This window comes from Cololabis saira, chromosome 8 (genome assembly GCF_033807715.1).
Source record: "Cololabis saira isolate AMF1-May2022 chromosome 8, fColSai1.1, whole genome shotgun sequence".
NCBI lineage: Eukaryota > Metazoa > Chordata > Actinopteri > Beloniformes > Belonidae > Cololabis > Cololabis saira.
This window is the reverse complement of record NC_084594.1, coordinates 42,216,573-42,222,125: the sequence shown is the minus strand read 5'-3', so window position 1 is coordinate 42,222,125 and position 5,553 is coordinate 42,216,573. Positions and strand designations below refer to the sequence as shown.

At 40.1% G+C, this 5,553-nt stretch overlaps 1 long non-coding RNA gene across 1 annotated transcript; it reads right to left on the bottom strand.

The window, feature by feature from the left end:
* Nucleotides 1-1,004: 1,004 nt before the first annotated feature.
* On the bottom strand, nucleotides 1,005-4,012 carry LOC133448977 (uncharacterized). The gene is made up of 3 exons (XR_009782991.1): nucleotides 3,000-4,012; nucleotides 1,597-1,689; nucleotides 1,005-1,396 (listed from the first exon to the last, which is right to left on the bottom strand). It is a non-coding gene; the product is annotated as an uncharacterized LOC133448977 (long non-coding RNA).
* Between the last annotated feature and the right edge of the window lie 1,541 nt (nucleotides 4,013-5,553).

Here is a 5,553-nt window from a genome sequence, read left to right as displayed (position 1 = left end):
CTATGTGACAACCATTTTCACAAAGATTGTCGCTCACTACTTATGAGAGACTTTTATTTAACGTTTGTACTGCAAATAAAATATTTTCACAAAAAAATAAGTTTCTTTGTTTGGTTTTTACAAATAAGGTACAAAAAATAACTTTTAGTTGCAGTAAAAATATGGAGCAACTTAAAATATATTCAAAAGGTATGAACAAATTGCTTTTGCAATTGTAATCAGGTGCAACATGTAAACAATGTTTAAAAAAAAAAAACTACTTTCAAATGTAAAGAAAAGTGTCATTAAAATATGTTACCAATTAACTCAGGAAATGTTTTATAATAAAAAATATAGTTCTTACAATAAACGTGCAACGTGTAAACAGCGTGTCCCAACAACCTAAACGGAGGTCATTTTTATGGGTTATGAGGCGGAGAGGAGAGGAGATTACAGCATAGACATATATAAAGGCTAGATGACTCCCCCGCGCTGCTGCCAATGCTGAGCGACGTCGTCACACGGCGGCCATCTTGCCACAGGAGAACTCGCTCACTCATAACATTGTGTTTGATGGTGCATGTACTGCTTAAACAACCTTAACTTGCTCAATTCTCAACAGATTTTCAAACAGTTTGGTTTGTTATGAACGTCAGAGATGTAGTTATGACACCACATACTTGTGGATAAATATGTTATAATGTAAATATTACTAAGAATACCATAGAAATATTGATTTAATATAAATACCATGTCATAGCTATCTGTTTCTTGTTATTTTCATACAAAAGTACGTTTTTCAATGTTTATAATTATTCACAAGTATGCAGTGTCATAACTACATCTCTGATGTTCATAACAAACCAAACTGTTTGAAAATCTGTTGAGAATTGAGCAAGTTAAGGTTGTTTAAGCAGTACATCCACCATTAAACACAATGTTGAGTGAGCGAGCTCTCCTGTGGCAAGATGGCCGCCAGTGAACGACGCTGGAGACTCCGCCATGAGTCATCTAGCCTTTATGGATTACAGGGGTTGGTAGTATCTCCTCAAACCTTGGTCACCACCATGAGCTTCACCTTCAGACTGAAGTGTGTTTGGGTTACGATGGGGAGGGGGGGGAGGGGGAGGGAGATGCCCATAATTTTCATACGTGTTGTTGTATGGGGTATAGGGCTGGGGCTGAGATGGCTGCTGAAATAGGGTACCTAACCCTGTTATTAATTGGCTGACTAACATTCCCGTTGAGCGGGTAGTTTCAGTAATCAGTCGACACATGAGTGCCTCATCCCTGGCGTGGCTCAACTGCCTCTGCTGCTCAATCCATTGATTCTGTGTGTGCTGCATTCTCTCCATGAATTCTTGGTGTTGAGAAAGTGAAGCAGTCCCACGGGGCCTGGACCTGCGACTTGACCCACCTAGAGCAGACAAGACAAACCTTAGCTTGCACCATCAGCTATACTACATGATATAGCTTTTTATCACTATATCCAAGTGACCACTAAATAAACAGATTTTACTGTATTTTCAGAAACTACATAAGGAAGAGGATGAACCTAATGTTACAATACTATGCTATAACCAGTTATGCAATACTAATAAGATGTTGAAATCTTACCCAGAGTAGCCGCAGTGGTATTTGATGGCTGTGTCGACTGAGGTGGCGCGGTGGCATTGAATGGCCGTCTAGAGGGTCCACTTGCTCCATTTTCTGCATCAGGGAAAAAAAACAAAAATTAAGCTTAATTAATGAATCTTAAAGTTGGCTAATGTTAGAATAGTTGGAAAGGTCATTGTTCTGCCCTGCGGTGAACTAGTAACGTTCCTAGTCTGACCGTTTTCTGAGACAGACGCGTGCAGCTCCGGCGACGTTAACAGTTACCATGCCAACGGGGCTGGAAAACGCAGCATGAAATAAGTTACAAGTTGTCTCTCAAACGGAGCTTGGTAAATCTTTGTCTGTAAGTAATGACATGTTATATTGTTAAGTATACTATGATTTGTAGTGTACCCTCTTACTTACAGTTCAAGTTTGGTTGTTATTTCTTAACGTAGTTTGTCACCTTTATCGTTTTATCGTGGCAGCGCACTGTTTTTATTTGTCCACCAGAGGACGCCAGTTCGTCCGTCACAGCCGATTTAGCTGGCTTTATTTATCTGTTTAATAGTAATAGTTTAATAGTTAAGTAATAGCGTTAGAAAAAGTTACATTAATTTTATTACTGCTTATGTTTGTTTCCATTTTACTATGGAAATATGTTTGTGTGAAAATCATCCAGATATAACAGACATTATTTGTAGTAATGTTTATCTTTGTTTATTTGTTTGCAGTCTTACAAAAATAACTGATTGAACTGGAGAGAAATACAAGAAATAAAACTGAGGACCAAAAGAGAAGAAATCCTCAAACAAAATAATTTCTTCAGCCTCTCCTTTTCTTCAGAATGTTAGCTATCTGTCTAGCTGTACAAGCTGAAACGTACTGCGAGGACAGAATAGTCATGTTGTTAACGCTACGCACACACACACTATATGTAAGCAAGCAGTGAATTCAATCTTAAGTAGATCACATCTGCTCAAGGTATTACGTATAAAGCTTGTTGTGGCCATTTGTAGACGAGAAAATAGACCATAGAAAAAAGAAGTTTCTTCAAAAGTTTCAAAGTTCAAAAGTCAAAACTTACAAAGGGTCACAAATGCACCAGGTCGGTTCGGCTTACTCAGGCAGATAAAAATCCAGTTTCCAGTCAAGATCCATTTTAAGAATATTTATTTTCCATTGTTAACAGCAAACAAACACGCTTCAAACATGCTGCCTCTCTGCTCTGTCCTGCTGCCTCAGGTAAAAAAAACATTTTCCCTCCCAGTGCATTACCTGTCTTGACACACCTGGGCTGCATTACCTTGCCCTCCATTAAATGATTGAACTACTTAGTGCCCCCTAGTGTTAACCCATAAATGAACAATAATAAACCAACAAAATAAACTAATGAAATAGCACCTTCAAAGATAATATCTTACCTTCGTTATCATCCACAACATCATCATCACTTGAAACGTTGCTTGCTACAGACACAGGGGTGGCTGGCTCTCCAAGGTCCACATCACCCTCTGCAAAATAGCAAAATTAGGCAAAAGTCAGAACACTGTTACGCTACTTACTGACATTTATTTTATTTATTTGTTCATTTATCAGGGATAGTGCATATTAATTAACATTGAACTGTAAACATGCCGGAATGAGCCAAAAGGCTCATTTTCATTCAGTCCCTGGCGAGGTAAACGGTAGTGTATGGACCTATGTTTGTGAGCGCCGTTATACTCCAAAGTATATATAGTTTTCGCCGAGAACTTGTAAACATCAGCGCTCCTGTCAACGGTTTAACGGCTGTAGAAACGTTTTCTGCAAGACTAAACTAGTGTCGGGAGTGTTAAAGTGTGCCTAACCGACACAAAAAGCACCTGGCTGATAAGGGGCACAAGCTCTTACGGTGTGTTTGCAGTGTGTTTACATCGAAGGAATAAAAACATTACATTAACATTCATAGTTAACTTACCTTGGACCCCTTCATCAGGTTGGTCTTCAAAGCCGACATCAACCCCACTGTTTTGGGCAGTAGTAATGGGTCTTTGCCCCAAAATCTCATCCATCATGTCAAATTGGGGGAAGGTAGATGGGTCGGACCCGCTGGTACCGTTGTTTTTCTTGGCTCTGTAGTACGCCTTTTTCAGCATCTTCCAGCGGTGCTTGATCTGGTCTGGCGTTCGTATGAATCCAGCTTCGCGCAATTTTTGGCTCACCTTCATATAAATTTCGCTATCCCGGTACTTTCTACCGTCTATAAATGCCATAATGTTCATATCCCTCATTAAATTTATAAAATAATTAGTCTCCTCCTCCCTCCAAAAGTGTGGCGTCGTCTTGCGTTTGTCCATGTTTAGAAGAACTTCTCAAAAGACCAGGATTCCTTGCGAACAGAGCATGCGCAGAAAACAAAACAGAGCACGCGCAGAAAACAAAACAGAGCATGCGCAGAAAACAAATTCCTGTTCCGTTTGATCGGGATATTCCGTTTGGAGTTTATATGACCGAATATTCAGGTTTTAAAAGGAGTAACCCAGGGGTAATATTCGGGTTTTTAAAAACCGGAATATGAGCAAATTCGGGTTATTATTGGTGTTTACATGGCCGTGCAAATTCGGGTTATTGCCAATATTCGGGTTTTAAAAGGGTTATTGAGTGCATGTAAACGTAGTCACTGTCCCCCACGCCCCCGGACCCCCCGCCCCCTTAGACCTGGAGCTGGAGGTATAAGGGGATGGGGCCCAAGGACCAGTGGGGGCTGGAGGTAGGAGGGGATGGGGTCGGAAACCAGTGGGGGATGGTTTGGGGGTTAAGGGTAGAGTAGGAGGTAGAGGGGTGGTTGGTGAGCCACTGCTGCTGGGGCCTGAGACAGGCCTGGAGGCAGCTAGACTACAGACTAGTGATGCACCAATTGTTCGGTAACCAAAATTGTTCGGCCGAAAATGGCAAAAAAACACTTTTGGTGTTCGGTGGAATAAGTGGGAAAAAAACCGAACAATTAATAACGGCGCTGTAATATAAGGAAATATACTGGCCGCTCTGTAACTGTTGCGCACCACATAAATCGTTGACCAACCAAAAACTAACCACATAAGAATTTTACCTAACATTCACCAGCAGGTGGAACCAAAACAACATAAATCAATCTATTACAGGTGCGTTTAGATGACGAAATCAAACAGCGAAGAGCGTGGAGTGAAGTGGTGCGGTGCAAACATGTCAGCAGTGTGGAAGTATTTTAGAGTGGCAAAGAATAATACAAGAATGGCTGTTTGCAATGAATGTTCTGCTCAAAAATCTAGAGGGGGCACATCTGCAAAGTCTTTCAGCACTACAAGTTTGATTTATCATTTGAAATGATAAAAAACCCTGAGCGCTTTAATGCATTTTTATTGTTTTAAGGCCTATGTTACAATGTTCAGTCAGTTAAGCCTAACGTAAGCTCAAAGATGGCCAAAAAAGGTATTTTGCTAATTTATTTATTTTAAGTTATTCTTTGCTGGTATAATTTCTGCTGGAATATTTAAGAAATGCTGGGAAATTTAAAAATGTTCAGTTTTTTATGTTCAACAAATGTTTTCTACCTTGTAATTTTGTAAAAGATTTTTTTCTTTTAAAAGCATGCCTAAATCAAATGTATTTGATTTATGCAATGGTGAAAAAATTGGCAAAATAAATGAAAAACTGCGAAGAACCATGTTCGGTATTCTTTCGGTATTCGGCCAAGTGTTTATTATTATTTTCGGTTTCAGTTTCAGCCACAAATTTTCATTTCGGTGCATCACTACAGACATTCGAGCCTGGGCCTGGTCTGGTGAAAGATGAGCTGTTGGTAGCAAGCCTGCTACTACTGAGGCCACTGGCATGGTGGATGCAAACAATTGACTTCTCTCATCCAATGGCTGAAAAATAGAGCCACTAATGCTGTGATGCAATTCAGTAGACAGCAGTTCCAGGTGGTAGTCTGGTCAGTTTAGGCAAAATGGCTGC